This window comes from Eucalyptus grandis, chromosome 3, assembly GCF_016545825.1.
Source record: "Eucalyptus grandis isolate ANBG69807.140 chromosome 3, ASM1654582v1, whole genome shotgun sequence".
Lineage (NCBI taxonomy): Eukaryota > Viridiplantae > Streptophyta > Magnoliopsida > Myrtales > Myrtaceae > Eucalyptus > Eucalyptus grandis.
The window spans coordinates 57,122,206-57,141,124 of NC_052614.1; positions in this window are offsets into that span (position 1 = coordinate 57,122,206).

Consider the following 18,919-nt stretch of genomic DNA (forward strand, 5'->3'; position numbering starts at 1 on the left):
TATATTATATAAAAAGGGGATCCAGGTCGGGTCTCCTCATCTGGTCCGGTCCGGTCCGAGACCGACCCGGACTCGCCAGCCGAGGTCTCAGGACTCGGGCCCTCGACCGGGATGGGCTCAGCAAGTTGGGCCCAGTTCGGCCTGAAGAAAAATATTAAAAGGCAAGCGGCAGTAGCCCAACGCGAGAACATTCCAACCAGAATTAAACTAATTCAGCCCAAGCGTCATCTCTTATCCTAGGCCCACTACGCCTAGTCCCAATGAGCCTAACAAAAGCCAATTCATTAAATCCACACAAACCTCCCCAAGCCCACTCATTCCCTATGTCAGCCAGCTCAAGAACACTCTAAACCTACACGAGCCTAGCATGCCGCTCTTGGTTTTGCGTGCTCGGGGATGACCAGAGATGAGCAGCCTTGAGCTGGTTCGTCCCCGACCGCGCCCCGGCCGCTACACCGGCGCCGCCGCTCCGTCATTCGCTCACGCCGACCCGCGAGACCAACTCGCCACCCCACTTTTCCGATCAACCGCGAAAGCCGTTGATTTTCAGAGAACTCGTCGCCTGCCATCAACGGATAAGCGCTATCGAAGCAACACGCATAGGAGTACGCCAAAGAAACGGCCATGACAGCCCCGATCAATGAGATAAGATCTCGCCCAGGACAAACTCAGTAACTGAAGATCAAAATAACGCCACGTGAGCTTCGGGTAAGGCAAAAACAGCGGCTATTCTTACGGAACCGTCTCAAGGACATTTTATCGAACGGTTAATATACGCAAACTGAGGGGCAAGGAACGAGGACGACCGAGCCCGGTCTCGAGCCGGGATTCCGAATGAACTACATACCAGTCCCCCAAAACCGCAGCGCGCACACAAATGAGGCCAGACCTCGTGCGAACCGGACAACGTCATCCCGGTCCGGCGAGCCCGAAACAGAGCACAAAAAGGGGTACGAGCGTTCGGATGAAGGAGCCCTATCTGTCTCGGCGGCGTCGGACGGTGGGCGAGCTCAGTAGATCGGGCTACGTTCGTTCGCCTCGCGCGTCTCCGAGCCGGGATCCTCGGGAAATCGACGCCCGAAAGAAAGGCGAACGAAACCGAACCAAAACCTACCGTGAGCTCGGCTCGGGGAGAGGGGTAACGTCGGCGGGTCGTCTGCCGGGTTTCACGTGTGTTTGTCGACGGAGTGCCCTCGCTCACTCTCAATCCCTCACTCGGCTCTCTCCGCTTACGGTCTGCCTCTCGCTCGGATCTCTCCTCCCTCCTCCCCTTCTCATCGATCTCTCCCCGAGCCTATTTATAGGCCGAGGAGGCCGGCCGGCGGTGGTTCTTCGACCGCCGGTCTTCGGCGCGCCGACCGGCCTCCCCCGGCCTAACCGGCGTCCCATCCGCCTGTCACCTCCGTCGCGTCCGCCTTCTCTGGCGTTCGCCTTCTTCGCTCCTCTGTCCTCGGTTGCGTGAGGCTCTTCTTCTTCTTCTTCTTCTTCTTCTTCTTTCTTTCTTTCTTTCTTTCTTATTTTTTTCTCCTCTTTTTTAATATTAATTTTTTCTGTTTATCGGAAATAAATCAAAATAAAGGAAAATGAAATAAAATTTAGTCAATGCAGATAATATAAATAGCTAAGTGATATGAAATTTTTAGTTAAGGTCAAATTGATCTTTACTTTTTTTAACTTTAAATATTTAATTGAAATTTAAGTATCAACAGTACTAGACTTCACAGGTCCATTTTGGCTTTTGCGGTCATTTCTTCCTACCTCAGCCAGCGCATCCCACAAATGACTAGAGCAATTTGGAAGACCATTGGCCTAAAAATTACATCGCTGTCTTGAGTCACTATATAATAAAATCAGATGCGTAAGTTATGGGAAGACTATATAAACCTGCTCGCATGCTAGTTCCCACAGGTAGGCCTAAATCAAGTTGGAACGTGTGATGCTGACGATAGTTGTTAAGTCAAGTCTCCAACTTATGCATACAATTAATCCTCCAAAAAACTCTTCACTAATATGGAAGTTGAGTGTTCTTTATTCCTTTCTTCTTTTTATTGTGGAGCCGAAATGGGAGATGAGTTTTCTGGAGCACGTTATACACTAAGGATACATTCAAACAAATTTAGGTGTCAGCTGATTCATTTGGAAAGCCAACCGTATGTAAGTTGATCAGGATTATATACTACTAAGATTTGATAATTCAGTGCAAAGGTAGTGTTGACACCTAATTTTGAAAAAATAAAATTGCATTTTGAACAAATAAAAAGAAAAAAAATGAAAATGTGGGAAATTGATTTGATTGAATTATGCAAGGAAATATGGAATTCTGATGGATGTTTGGATTTTATTAAATGCAGCAACAATTTTGAAATCAAGTGAAAAATTGGTAAGGATTGAGCTGATTGCCAAATCATATAGATTTGATTTAATGTGACAAGAAATGGTAACTCGGGAAATGCCATGTAAAGAGATTGTTTCGAATCACTATAAAAGAGAGGCCACACAATTGAAACAGGGCTATTGGGTAGAGATATCGTGAGTGGGCACATTGAGAGGAAAGAAATAGAGTTTCTTTGTCTTTTCTGAAAGCCACAATTGGGAAGGGAGAGAGAGTAGCCTTGCCATCGTCACGCCCACACCGACGACGACGCTGCTGCTTGTCACCCTGCGATGCCAGCATCTACATCACCGCCGAAAGCTCGAGCCGTTCGTTGCTGAACCAAGTTTGAGTTGCTGCCTCCCGCTGCTTCCCAACGCCATCCGTGGCACCCCCGAGACGTCCGCCATTGCCGATAGCGTAGACCGCAAGCCGTGCGCTGCCCTGCTGAGCCCCGATCTTGATCCGCAAGCCAACGTTTGTAGATTCAAGTTTGGAAATGTAAGTTCCCAAAGGACCTCTAGACCTGCTTTGAACTAAGGGCCCTTAGAGTCCTTTGGAGATGTAATTGCATCTTGCCAAAGTTGCCCCAAAAATCAAACCAAACACGTTTACATTTGACCAATGGATTTTAGAATCCCAAAGCTCATTCCCAAAGCCGAACCAAATGGGGTTGTAGTCAAACTATTTCCCACAAAATAGAATTTCCTAAAAGCATCTAATGACAAAGTATAGCATGTGGCTATGGAAGCAAACACAAGCAGAACACCTTCAAAAAAAAAAAAAAAAAAAAAAGAGCTTTATAATTAATTTTTATAACTGGCAAAGTCCGGAAGGAGCTTCCAAATCAACATGCATAAAAAGGCAATTCACTTTTCTAACTTTGATGTTTGCTTTTCAAGCTTAGCACGTGCTTGTCTTCGTCTCGAAATCTTGTGATACTGCCTAGCATTTACATGAACGGGCCCTTCTGCGCTGCCCGGTTAAGAGGCGAAGCATCCTAGCATGAGGAATACCGACAAAAGGATAAGCTTGCCCAATATAAGATCTCTCAGATGGCATAATGCATAATTCAGATATGTTATCTATTGCGTGACAGAGCACCTCGGACAACATAAACAAGGGGGAACTAGAAAGACCCTTGTCACAAAAACAGCAATTTTCAGTACTCTTTGCTAATTGCAAAAGAAACACAATTAAAGATAAGCATCGATAAATTGTTAGAAGTGTAACAAAATTCTTTCTCATATGTTCTCTTTTCATCTCACCCTCTAGTAGCACCAACCACCAGATATAATTTGACAAATATAGGAAACAAGCTCAGTAGAGATGAATATATTTTTTAAATAAAATAAATGCAGACACCTCTTCTCAAGATAGTCTATTCTAATAGACACATTTCTTTGTATTTTCGGTAGTAATTTAGATGGTGTTTGTTATTAAATAGTATGTCTAGTAAGTATTTTGCATTTCATCTTCTTTTTAAAATTGAATAAATCCTGCAATCACATTAAATTTTACTGAGCTCTACCTCATGTATAGAATGATATCTCATATCTCATACACGAAAGTTCTTTTCTTGCTTAAGACGAAGCTTATATTTGAAACCTTTGAGTTCACGACATTCTCATTTCCATTCATATTTTATATATATCAATGTTGAATGAGCATATGCCTAATTCACTAAGGATTATAATTATTTTAATACCAATGTAAATTTTTGCAACGGATTTAACATTGAACATGTGACATGTGTGTTTCAAGATAGCTATGTAGTAGAAACTTTCAACATGTTAATTATACATTAAAGCGTAAATAATTCTTTTTTTTTTGTTAACCGAGGAACCGCCGGAGATCACCCTTTGGGGATCACACGACCCTCTAGTGCTTGGTGACACCATTGGGCTTCACTACAAGCCGCTATTTAGACGTAAACCTCGGGAGAGGCTCGCCCAAGACCCCCCACTTCAGACACTTTAGCAACAAGAGGGTTTGAACTCTCGACCTTTGCGATGAGATAGTAGACCAAATAAAAATTCTATCAACATATATATTCTTTATGTCTGAATCCTACTACTAAATCAATGAATAATCAACAAACTACCTCACATGTATTACTCTACAAATCATACAAACCCTTTATTAATTTGTCATGCAAGCAAAAGAATAGTTTCTGGCGAGTAGATCGAGAAGAGGTTGGAAGGTGGCGGCTACAGATTTTGAGGGAAGAATAGACGATACGTTGCCAAGCACCCCCGCCAACCACACCGCCGTGGAGCATCGTCATCGTGCACATAACCTTGCCGCCGTTCACTGTCAAAAATCGGTCTCGATCTCGGTCCGATTGCACTTGGTCCAAATTTGGGAAGAATATCATCAAATTAGGTAAGGTGCACATTTCTAGTATATTTGGATATTTTATTGCCAAATATATGTCTATTTATATTTAGTTTCATATCCGTGAGTGACAGACATAACTTTCAATTAGGATTTATTTCCTAATTCGCAACCGCACTATGATTTTTTATTCCATCTATAAGGCTTTAGATGGAATAATTAATCAAAGCGGGAATAAAATCGATATCTTGATCTTTAAGGCTTAAGATCAATTTATCGATTTTATTAGCGAAACTGCAATCGGGTTTGATAGATATCGTTTCCAAACTCGAACAATGGATAATATCTTTGATGATCATGGATGATTTGGTATTTATCTTTTAGTTGTTTTATTTATCCCGAAAAAAAAAAAAAAAATTGCATTGCATTCCATATAGGTTAGAATTGATTGCATGGTAGATTAGTTTTTTAAATGCATGTTTAGAAGGCATTTAGAATAGATAGCATTTCACTTTAGTTAGATTTTTATTTTAAGTGATTTTCATAAAAATACAAAAAAATCAAGTGCATGTCATTTAGGATTAGATTCATGAAATGTATGCCATTTAGTGATTGTTGCTAGGTCCATTCAATTAGTAATTGCATGTCATTAGAATTAGGTCATTTAATTAATATTGCATTGCATATTGCATGATTTCCATTAATTAAGTGAAAACAAAAAAAGAAATTGCTTGTTAATTAGAAATCATATTTATGATTGTCGATGTGAATTCTGATTTAACATTGCAGATGTTTTCGTTGCTTTAAGGTAAGTCCTGCAATTTATTTACTGCTTTACTTGGGTGTTAAATTGATGGTTTGCGCACCCGCATGATCGCCTCACATGTTAGGGAATTAGATTTAAAATCAATTCAAGTTGCCTGCAAAACATTATTTTAAATAAAAGAATGGTATCGAAAGGGCATTAGAGAAATCTAGTGTAACCAAGTCCCCGTACCCATAGTCTCTGGTTTGTAGGAGTAAAGTAAAATTCCAATTACTTTACTTGGGTTTCTAATCGACCCACCAAAAATAGATTAGTGGCGACTCCTAATTGAAAATCAATTGCATGTTAAGAACTTGAACCTAAGTCGCGAATTGGTATGGGCTTGGGAGAGCCCGAGTTAAGTCTAGGCTTAACAATTCATTAACCAAACTCTAGGTGGTTCATACCTGAAAATTAGGTCGCGACAGGTAGTAGTTGAATGTACCATTAGGAACCAGGATTGAGACACTGCTGGTGTGAACTTGGTGCTCTCATCGTTGTTTAAAGCTCTAAAAGGCCGCCCTACTTGGATTTAATGGGCTTATTGGATTTGGTCGTCGGAATCATTTTGCTAAGTGCATTGTTCTTGTTGCGCTGCATATGCTTTTGAATGCTAGGGCCAGAAGATAACATTATATTATGACCCCTAAGCTATAGAAGAGCAGATGTTTGTCTTGGCTTTCTTTGTAATTATACGAGCTAGCTACGAGTCACTTCGTTATTTGCATAAGTTTTCATTGCACTATGCAATGGTTAAGTTTCAAGATTCTAATGATCATATGTTGTCTAATGAAAGGAGGTTCTATTGCTGGAGGTGATGGTTTGTCAATTTTCTACAACACACTAGAAATTGATGAGTTAGTACATTGTCATTTGAATTGGTTGCTTGTAATGGCTAGTTGAGTATAGGACTAGTTCACTGTCATAGGTTGTTCATTGTGGGTGGCTAGCTCAGCATTATGTGCTATGTATTGGCCAGTTTAGTGTTAGACACGGATATGGTTGCTTTGCTATGTGTTGTGCATTGTTGAATTTATTTTGATGTGTTGTGTTTGAAGGCCTCTGTTTCACATAATTTCTAGTGTTTCCATGAAATCAATCTATTTGCTATATATTCTGTTGTGCATTGTTTAATTTGAAGTTCCCATCCAAAAGAGTGCACTATTGGAATTTGAATTGATTGCTTGTATCGGGCAAGTTGATGATTGCGGTTTTTTTTTTTTTCAAATGGATTGATCCTAAGTCCTCATAGTGACTTTGGATTGATCAATGAAAAGAAAGCACTAGTAAATAGAATTGGAAGTGTCGGGTTAGTTGAAAGTATCTGAGGAAAAAGTCACATTCTCAAAATGCAACTACAAAGGAGTACGCAACAGACAACAAGATAAAAGTAGAAGTGTCTCCATTGGAAACAATGGTAAAAATCTATTTTGGAAGCAAAGGGAAAATGATCTCTGTCCTAATAAAAGTAGAAGTGTCTCCATTGGAACAATGGTAAAAATCTATTTTGGAAGCAAAGGGAAAATGATCTATTTGGAAGGCATAGTTGTATCGAAAGGATTGATGTGCCAACCCTAATGTTGAAGTTGGACCCAAAAAAGTAAAAATAAAAACATTTTTTTAGATTAACAACAATGTTATATTAGGGATGGTTGTGTTGTTTGTCTATCTTTTTTGCTTCTTGGTAGTGCAAGTGGAGGCTAGATGTGAGGCAAGACCAAGGTTATGATGCAAAAAAAAATATGAAAGTGTGTTAAGTTGTATTAGCAAATCCAAGTTCAACTGTGTTCAATGTATTGGCTTATCCACATTCAACTGTGTTCAATTGTCTGTAGAGAAAGATGTCATGTTCCCTATATTGCATATTTACTTCAGATTCTTGTAGTAATACTGTCATATTATCAAGTCGCACAGACTAAAAAGGTAAAGGATTTAGGTCCTTAAGCATTTAAAACTATGGTCATCCTAATTGGAAGGGGAAGAATTTGCTTGGAGATGAAGAAAATAAGAAACAGAGCCACCATGCATCCACAAACAGAACAATTATCACCAATTATATGCTTCCAATGAGGTCTAAAAACCTCTCTTTGCTTAGAACTTGGATGTTTACAATAGGAAAAACCAAGTGGACAAGTTGGTATGTGGTTAAGAAAACAGGAATAAGAGGAAATCACAACCAACTTAAACGACGACGATAGAAAAATACCAACTGGACATTAGCTACCAAGATGGTATATATAGTTCAGACAACAAAAAAAAGAGGAAATTTACGACCAACTCAAATCATCACAATAGATCCATCACAGAACAATCATCATAGCCATATGTTGTTGTTCCATTAGTTTTTGCAGTGACTGCCATACCAAGTCCTTCCTTCTTATATCTGTGCTACAAAGAGATTAGAAGAAGATCAACATACTCAATCTTGGAATCATCGGTAAGAGCATTCCACAAGAATCAGTTTCCCAAATACTTGCAAACCAATATCATGTCGAAATTGAGAAATTTTACACGTGAATTCCTCGTAAAAGCTTCACCAGATAACCGTGATTTTAAAAGCGTATCTAGGAATTCTCGAGTCCAAAAACACCTTTATTCTTCTTCTTTTTTTTTTTTTTTTTTTAACTTCTAAGTTTTTAACCAGGTCATCTCGTAATGTGCATCAAAAATTAGCTGGAATGGCTATATTGGTAAATTGTTAAAATTTTATGACTAAATTTTGCCAAATTAAAAAATTTATAATTGAACTAAAATCCATATATCCCTCCTCAACAAGACAGTGATATGGATATAACAACATTTGTTTAGATTAACTACACGGTGAAAAGTGAATATAACAGCTCGTGCTCCAAGACCACAAGACAAGACAGCAACGTTGCAACGACTTCCTACTAGAGCTATGGAATAAAATTTGGGATCTACCTAACCCCTCTCCCCCCCAAAAAAAAAAAAAAAAAAAAAAAAACTGAAAATCTTCCCATGGAGCTTATGTCAAGATACAATACCGACAAAGGAAAATCTGTTCAAGAGAAGAATATTACTCGACCCTTCATGCCCTCTATGCTCAAAACATCCAGAGACCGTTGAACACCTGCTTTTCTTCTGCAAATGGACTTGAAATGTTTGGTCAAACCCACACCTCAACCTCAACAACAGCACAAGGATAGCAACTAGAATGGACAAGTGGTTGGCAAAATTTTTTGAAGCAAGACCGAACTCATCAGAAGAGGGATTAGTGGCGGAAGTGCTCTGGTAGATCTAATCAGAACAATTAAGTCTTCCATGGTAAGCCCCCACAACCGGACGGCATTGTTGAAGCAGCCCAAGCACAAAGCCAAAGTTTCAGCCGATGGAATCCACACACACGAAAAGGAAAAGCTAAGATGCGGCATCTACCTGCAAGATGGGAGGCACGGGACAACCAATCTTTGAAGCTGAATATCAACTACTCGTGGGTGGACGGAGAGATGCCAAGCTCGGTCGTAGGAATCTTGCGCAATTCAAACGGCGCACCGTTGATGGCTTTGCCAAGGAGATCCATGCTTCCTCACCGCTGCAAGCAGAAACCCTCGCTTTGTTGCACGGTTTGCAGCTGCTGAACTAGAGAAAAGAAGTTCACATGGGGGTTGGAATCTAGAGTGAAAGTGACAGTCTTCTGTTGGTGGAGTTAGTCATGGACCGAATAGAGGAGTCTTGGGCTGTGAAGGACTTAATTCAGGAGTGCAAGAAGCTCTTGGCCCAAACAACCTGTGTAAATTTAACCCATTGTCCTAGAGAAGCAAAACAAGCCGCAGATTAGGTTGCATAAGCCCACCGACTCGAAACAGTTCCCCCAACCTAGATGTCCGATCCCCACGGTGCCTTTGGAACATTTTATGTTTGGAACCCTATCTATCACATTTTTGTAATCCTCATTTTAATGAATGAATGAACGCACTATTTTAAACTAAAAAAAAAAAAAAAATTAGGATCCATATGATAGGTTTCAATTTTGTTTTTCCTGATAATTATCCCATTGTAAAGTCAAATCCTCCAAAAACCGTTCACTTCATGTTGTCAAGAGCTCTTTATGTGGGAATGGATTGGATTCCAATCTTGGGCTTGTGTAGTACAAGATGCACCAAGCCCCAATAGTATGTTGAAGCACGTCATGCGTCTGTAATTTAAGATACATTCAAATAACTCTTTTAATATGGCCAATTTAGTTCTAAATATTTTGACAATTTGCTAATATAGTCCATTCGGCCAACTTTTGCTAGAAATAATTGGCATGGTCGTCAAGCATCTTACGCAGCATAGCTAACACCTAACTGAAGCTAACATGGACAATTTGTGCAATTTTTGAATATTATATCTTAATTTTTTCCCTATTTTCCATATATCTTCTTTAATTTCTTTTATTTTTTAAATGAGATCGTGGATATCAAGCGAGGACATCGTGACCTTTGCCTAAGCCCTTCCGAAGATCCAAGCAAGGACTCGGGCCCTCGTTTAGGGTTGGTTGGCAACCTCGCCCACCCAAAGTTAGAGGAAAAATGAAAGAACAGAAGAAAAAATTTCAAAAAAAAGTCCAAAAGATTGCAAAACTTCATCATGTTAACGCCAATCATCCTACGTATTTACCGTGTCATGTAGTACAACTGGCACTAACTCGACTGACATATTAGCGATTTTTGACAAAAAATTACTGAAATGGCTAAATTGGCAAATCGTCAAAAAGTATAGGACTAAATTGGCACAACCTTTGATTAAAAACATTAGCACAATTGAAAGGTTTATGACTAAATTGGCTGCCATACTATAGATTCAAGATTTTTTGGACAATTATTCTGAAAAATTTGACAGAATTTTGGCATTTTTTTTGTTGTTGGTGTTTTGGCACAGTTTGAGCATCCCCTCTTTCTCCATGTTCTTTCTATATATACTCTCAGTATTTCCATTAACAATCATTGCAACTCATGCATGATCCTCACTCTAATTGCTCCACATTTCCATGATTTCCTCTATTTCCATGATTAAAGTTACTCCTAAGGTAATTGCGTGTCATGCAATAATTGCCCCTTCATTCAAGATTCATCTATTATGTAATTGTTCTAGCACTTAACTCAAACAGTGCGAGGTACCCTTTCCTTATTATAATCGAAATGGCTAGCAACACACCTCAGATCAAAGTCATGCCACACCACCTCTAGGTGAAGTTAAACTAGATAAGCTCCAGATCGAAGTTGGGTCTGAAGTTCAGCCTATTATAACTAGAATTCTTATACCTTGTTGATAGTTGAAATCTCTCCTTAATATTTGGGCCATAAATGTTCATCATCAATCGGAGCTAAAGAATAATGTTGTGAAAATCTCTAAAAGGGCAATAATAAAAAAGTAAGAGTACCAATGATAGTTGTACGATAAGAACGGTAATTTTCATCTCTAATTTTACTAGTACTTTATCTTATTCGTTTCATATCATGCTTCCATTGAAGAAATTATTTCATCATTTTGACATCATGCATCACATGATTGATAAAGCTACTTTTGATTTTCAAAGTGAGCCAACTGACAAAGACCAAGTTAGTCTAGGTCGTCTTCACTTTTTGCTAGTGAGGGTTCATGTATTATTAGTTCATAACGAAAAATGTTAAGAACTATCATTTTCATTTCTCTGCTTTTATTAAATGCTTTATCTTACTGCATTTCATATCATATTTCCACCGTTGAAGTTGTTTCATGATGTTGATGGCGTGCGTCATGCATTTTGATAGAGCTACATGTGATCTTAAAGTGAACTGACAACAAAGACCAAGTTAGCCTTGGTTGTCTTCACTTTTTTGTTGGTGAGGGTTCACACATTATTCATTCATATTTAAAAATGTTAACTATCATTTTCATTTCTCTGCTTTTCTAACACTTTATCCTATTGCATTTCATATCATTTTTCCATCGATGAAATTGTTTCATCATTTTGATGGCATGTATCACACGATTGATATAGCTACTTTTTATCTTTAAAGTGAGCTGATCGACAAAGACCAAGTTCATCTTAGTCGTCTTCATTTTTTTTGCTAGTAAGGGTTCATGCATTTATATTGGAAAAAGTTGACAACCATCATTTTCATTTATATGATTTACTAACACTTCATTTTACTACATTTCATACCAAATTTCTACTGATGCAATTGTTTCATCCCTTTGATGGCATGCATCACACGATTGATAAAGCTACTTTTGACCTTTAAAGTGAGCTGACCGACAAAGACCAAGTTAGTCTTGGTCGTCTTCACTTTATTGCTAGCAAATTCATACATTATTGGTTCATAATGAAAACCTCCGCTCAGTTCCAGCCACACAGTCATAGACCTAGATCCATCTTTTTCTTAAGAGAGAGAGAGAGAGACTTTTCTTTTTGGGTCTCACTCAATTATCTATCGTGTACAGTAGGTGCACGGTATTGCCACACGCATAAAAGATAACAAAGTAGAAATTTGCACCCCCTAATATAGAGATAATTACATATCGCATCTGCCCAACTTACTCTTTACATCCTAAGTCTCACGTCTTTACATTTGTCTGTCATGGTGACCACCTACGATACTTTTGCTGAGTTGAAGACATCCGTAGATAAGAGCAACAAAGATAAAGTAATAAATAGAGCGTGTGACTAAGAGAGTGCTAACGATCTCATAATAGTGACGATATAATTTGATAGAGATTATAAGTTCTCTAGACTATAAAGCCATTGTTATCACGCAACTGAACACTATTTACACGTCTCTCCTCTCAGTTGTATAGTGTCTTGTCTCTACCCTCTAGTGATGCCAAGCGATTGTTGAATCCATGAGATAACCACCACCACTAGTCACGAGGTTAGATCGACTGTTCATCCCCAATCTCTCGCTTGCACATGCTTCTGGTTGACAAATCCATTAAAATCCTGTATTTCGGCACTTTTTTTTTTTTTTTGCTTTTGATAAAGTATATGATTTTTTTTCCAATGTTGAGCGAAATTTCAATTGCTACTTCATTTTTTTCTTTTTGTGAATAATGCCAGCTTTTACATGTTACAGTGGACAACACGCCGAAATAAGAAGGGAACAAAATTATCCTTCCCATAGTTATGACAATTTTAAGCTTAAGACTTGGCTCTATAGAGATGTGTTTCTAACACACGAGAAGCAATTTCTCTAAGAAGTCAAGGTGGGACAAGATGCTCTTACCCAAATAGAAGCAATTAAGTGATGGAACCTAAATGACCAAGGAGTGGCGAGATACTCTACCAAGTCATTCCTGAAATCATTGGCTTTTCTCTAGATGAAAAGAGAAAAATTCATTAGAGAGAGATAATAGTTAACAAAAAAATGAAAGAAAATATATCAACACAATGAAACAAAAAGATAAGTGCATAAACCTTAAGCACTGACAAATTAATAAAGGGTTTGTATGATTTGTAGAGTAATACATGTGAGGTAGTTTGTTGATTATTCATTGATTTAGTAGTAGGATTCAGACATAAAGAATATTTATGTTGATAGAATTTTTATTTGGTCTACTATCTCATCGCAAAGGTCGAGGGTTCAAACCCTCTTGTTGCTAAAGTGTCTGAAGTGGGGGGTCCTGGGCTAGCCTCTCCCGAGGTTTACGTCTAAATAGCGACTTGTAGTGAAGCCCAACGGTGTCACCAGGCACTAGAGGGTCGTGTGATCCCCAAAGGGTGATCTCCGGCGGTTCCTCGATTAAAAAAAAAAAGAATTATTTACGCTTTAATGTATAATTAACATGTTGAAAGTTTCTACTACATAGCTATCTTGAAACACACATGTCACATGTTCAATGTTAAATCCGTTGGAAAAATTTACATTGGTATTAAAATAATTATAATCCTTAGTGAATTAGGCATATGCTCATTCAACATTGATATATATAAAATATGAATGGAAATGAGAATGTCGTGAACTCAAAGGTTTCAGATATAAGCTTTGTCTTAAGCAAGAAAAGAACTTTCGTGTATGAGATATGAGATATCATTCTATACATGAAGTAGAGCTTAGTAAAATTTAATGTGATTGCAGGATTTATTCAATTTTAAAAAGAAGATGAAATGCAAAATACTTACTAGACATACTATTTAATAACAAACACCATCTAAATTACTACCGAAAATACAAAGAAATGTGTCTATTAGAATAGACTATCTTGAGAAGAGGTGTCTGCATTTATTTTATTTAAAAAATATATTCATCTCTACTGAGCTTGTTTCCTATATTTGTCAAATTATATTTGGTGGTTGGTGCTACTAGAGGGTGAGATGAAAAGAGAACATATGAGAAAGAATTTTGTTACACTTCTAACAATTTATCGATGCTTATCTTTAATTGTGTTTCTTTTGCAATTAGCAAAGAGTACTGAAAATTGCTGTTTTTGTGACAAGGGTCTTTCTAGTTCCCCCCTTGTTTATGTTGTCTGAGGTGCTCTGTCACGCAATAGATAACATATCTGAATTCTGCATTATGCCATCTGAGAGATCTTATATTGGGCAAGCTTATCCTTTTGTCGGTATTCCTCATGCTAGGATGCTTCTGCCTCTTAACCTGGCAGCGGCAGAAGGGCCCGTTCATGTAAATGCTAGGCAGTATCACGAGATTTCGAGACGAAGACAAGCACGTGCTAAGCTTGAAAAGCAAACATCAAAGTTAGAAAAGTGAATTGCCTTTTTTATGCATGTTGATTTGGAAGCTCCTTCCGGACTTTGCCAGTTATAAAAATTAATTATAAAGCTCTTTTTTTTTTTTTTTGAAGGTGTTCTGCTTGTGTTTGCTTCCATAGCCACATGCTATACTGTCATTAGATGCTTTTTTAGGAAATTCTATTTTGTGGGAAATAGTCTGACTACAACCCCATTTGGTTCGGCTTTGGGAATGAGCTTTGGAATTCTAAAGTCCATTGGTCAAATGTAAACGTGTTTGGTTTGATTTTTGGGGCAACTTTGGCAAGATGCAATTGCATCTCCAAAGGACTCTAAGGGCCCTTAGTTCAAAGCAGGTCTAGAGGTCCTTTGGGAACTTACATTTTCTAAATGCAAGTTTCGGTTACTGTTCATCTTCTCCGATGGAGAAGCCGGTCGGAGGTCAACGATCGCCGGCCAAGGGGTCGCACGTGCCGGCGACCGCCGCCCCGAGGGTCGCTCGACCCCAACAACCGTCGTCGGACCTTAGGCGGCCGCTTGGGTTGCGCTTAGGCGATCGTCGCCTGGGTCGCCCGACCCCGGCGACTGTCTAGGGGCCAGATCTAGCCATCCGGCCACCAAATCCGATGGTTCGGTGGCGGACTTCAAAAAAAAATATACAATTTTTTTGTTTTTTAATTTAATAAAATTTATTTACAAATGTAAATTTTACCAAACGATATTTTGGCCAAAGTTGTTTCTCAATGTAAGTTTTACCAAACTTTATTTGCATTTTGGAAAACCCCATTCACCCAAAGGTATTTGCATTTTTGCAAATGCATTCCCCAAAAGCCGAATCAAATGGGCCCTACATGCTCCATCTTTGTTACAGCTTTTGTAGCTATCTCAGCATTTAATTCATTGGGGATAAACTTAATTGATATCTATTCTTTGCTCGTTCTCTGATATGGTGTCGTTCCTCTCCCTTGTCTTGGTTTAATTGGATCTACAGCCATATCTTCATGAGTCGCGGCATCAGCTGCCATGAGAAGAGCCGAGAGGAAGTGGAGGCCTGTTTCTTGATCCACGTAAAATCAATGCTTCGAATGATGTAGCTGAAGAGAATGGCACAAATTCTGTTCATGCTTTATCTCCCAATCTGCCGTTCATTGGGCTCTGTTTGGCACCTGACTCCTCTGAAATCTGGAATTCATCTAGTAGTCACATGACTGGAAGGTCGGTGGTGTCAATAGTTCAATGTGATCGAGTTTTCAAGAAATCCAAACCGAACCAAATTATAGGGGTGAGCGGCTGAATCAAACCAAATCGCAATCTGAACTGAATACGACCCAAATGAAATTCGATTTGGTTTAGTTTTCTTCTTCTTTCTTTTTCTTTTTTTTTTTTTATGAGAAAAACTGTTGACAAGAATGCATTTTAGTCTCTAAGCGAGCAATTACCCTTAAAAATATTTTTTTCCCTAAAAAAAATGAATATATGTAAAAGCTATGTATGTGCTTCTTCTTTTATCTAGTTTCCTCTGGCTCATGAATTACTGTTCTTAACGAGAAATTTTCATACATGATAGTAGTATATATACTAGACTGAATTTTGGTATGGAAATAAATATGAGTTACATGTGAATCTTGCTCCACTAAATCTGACAACCTGATTGACCTTTAGCAAATGTATTAGCCACTTGAAATACTTGCTCATGTTGGTCCATGCTGCTTTTATTTACCGTCCTTGGAATTCAATCATTTATCCATCACGTCATGTCTGTACTCATTTGTGGAATTTATAGTTCATCTTTATCATTTCGTACATAGTGGACTAGTCCATTCTTAACTATTCCAAAACCTAATGAATATGTGGCCTCTTTCTCCATTATTTGTGTACCTCCTCCACTTTTTTATGGGGCCATCGACAATGGTCGGCAGATAACTTACAAAATCGAAATGCTTGAGGATGTAACTCAACTAATATCAAGATAAGCATCAAGACCAAATGAATCTTCATTCGACAGATCAATCAAATCAGTACTTTTAAAAGCTCGATTGTTTAATGACGATGCTATGAAGGACTGACTCAATGTTTACTCTTAATAGGCGTGAAGGACGAGGGAGACCGCCGTAAGTAAATGAATAAAGAGGGAGGTTCGTCACTTGCATTACATTGCTTAACCTTGACTTGTTCATGCTATCATCCACGGCCATTTAAATGTTTTATAAACTAAATTTTTATATTGCATTGAAGAATTTTCCTTTTTGTCAATGTTTGCGACAGGAACGGTGCATGAATCGATGGTAATTTTGATTATCTTTTTGATACCTGTAAAAAGTCTAGTTTCCTACGATATGCACGCAACTTAAGATTTTCTTTCGAAGTACAAAAGACACAGCGAAATAGGAGTTTCCTTCTTCATTTTCATTTCGATATACTACTATATTCTTTTTCATATTTTAATTAATTAAGCCAATAAATTGATATGTTACAGGTTAGTTAAAATTTATTTACTTGACTATTTAGCTATAGTGATGGATGGTGACAATTGATTAAGTGACACTTTTCATCAATCAAATGCGATTTTGTATTTCAAATGCTGGTACAAGCCTAATTTGAAGCCGTTGGATTTAAATCAATCCATGGCAAATCTAACAAACTGGCGATTCCAAAAACAAACCAAAACTTTTTCTCTAGTTTTAGCTCGACCACAAAGTGATCAAACTTCTGCAAAACAATTTTTCAAGATGGATCGAGGGTTAAGGTGTGTTTAAAAGGCATGCCAGCTTTTGAGACCAAAATGTGAGATAGAAAATGTTACTTCAACCTAAATGATAGGGAAACTAAAGCATGTGAAAAGTAAAGTGTGAAGATTAAAATTGAAGGAAACCGAAAGGAAAGTTCTGAAATCAAAGGAAAATTAGAGCGGTGACCATTGAAATTAAAATTAAAGTGCAAGCACTGTAAAAGAAATCACTAAGAAACTTCATTGAAATTGAGATATCCTCAATGTTACAAACACATTGATGCTAATTTGCAAACATTGAAATGAAAGCTACACCATTATTTAAAATGCATATGAAGAATAACAACCTTAAAAACTAAAAAATGAAATTGAAAGACGTTAGTTCAATATAGAAAATGCTTCAAAGGAAAATTTAGCAGAGTTTTGGCAGAGCTTGAGCGACCCTCTCTCTCCGTGTCCTTTCTATTTATACTCCTGGGATTACCTTCAAGGGTTATCAAATTCATGTGTGACCCTCCTCTCTAGCCGCGAGTGCGGGACACCTGAAGTGCCATAACTTGGCACGCCGGGACACTTAAGTGCCATAACTTTAAAATGGTACACTTAAGTGCCATCATCGGAGTAAAATGGGACACTTAAGTGCCACTCCGGCGAAAATCCGGCCAAATGGCTGATGTGGCAATTTTCTCAAGAAGTTTAGTCCAAAACGGCGTCGTTTTGCACGCCGACGTGGCGGAGAAAACGCAAAACGACGCCGTTTCGTATCTACGTGTAAATAATAATATAAAAATTAATTAAATTATAAAGTATTCAAAAAATTAAAAAAAAGAGAAAAATTAAAAAAATTAAGAAAAATTTAAAAGTTTTAAAAATTAAGAAAAATTAAAAAAGGGGGGAGGTCGAACGGGCGGGCCGAGGGCTGAGCCCTCGCCGCCGTTGCCTCCCGCCGTCGCCGGAAGGGCCGGCGACGGAGGGGGAGGGTCGGCCGGGGTCGCCCCCCGGCCGATCGGACGGCGAGGGTCGCGACCCCCGCCCGGATCTCGGACGAGGGTCGTGGCCCTCGCCACGATCCGGCGAGGGCTCGTAGCCCTCGCCGCCGTCGGTCGGCCGGCGACCCCGCCGACCCTCCCCCTCCGTCGCCGGCCCTTCCCGGCGACGGCGGGGAGGCGCGGTGGTGAGGGCTCGGCCCTCCCGCCCCCGACCTCCCCCTTTTTTAATTTTTTAAAATTTTCTTATTTTTTTAAATTTTTAAATTTTTTTAAATTTTTTAAATTTTTTTTAATTTTTAAAATTTTCTTTTTTTTTTTAATTTTTTTAATTTTTTAAAATTAAAATTTTTAAAATTTTCTTTTTTTAATTTTTTTTTTTTAATTTTTTAAAATTAAAATTTTTAAAATTTTCTTTTTTTTTTTAAAAATTTTTATGCGATTTGGAGCTCCGGCGAGCCATGTAGGCAAAAAAATAATAATAAAATATTGCCACGTAGGATTTCCGGCAAGGGTCGCCGGAGGTGGCACTTAAGTGTCCCACTCGAAAAAAAAAAAAAAGTGGCACTTAAGTGTACCGTTTTGAAGTTATGGCACCTAGTGTCCGGCGTGCACAAGTTATGGCACTTGTGGTGGACTTCGCCCTCTAGCCGCTTTATATTTCCAAGATTTGCTCTATTTTCACGATTTTAGTAACTCCTAAGGCAATCGTGTGTCCCGTAATAAATTGCACTTTCATTTGTGATTTAATCTAATTATGTAACCATTCAAGCACTTAATTCAAATGGGTCCAGGTACTCGTTTCCTTAGTACGATCGAAATGATAGCCTATACACCTCAAATCCATGTGAGGTCAAAAAATTTCCAGATGAAGTTAAACCGGATAAGCTCCATATCGAAGTTGGGCTTAATATGACTTGACTCCTCATAATTAGCTCTGCTCTCCTAACTCATATAGATAATTGAATCACTCTTCGGCATCTCGGCCATAAATTATCACCAACAGAAGCTAAAGAAT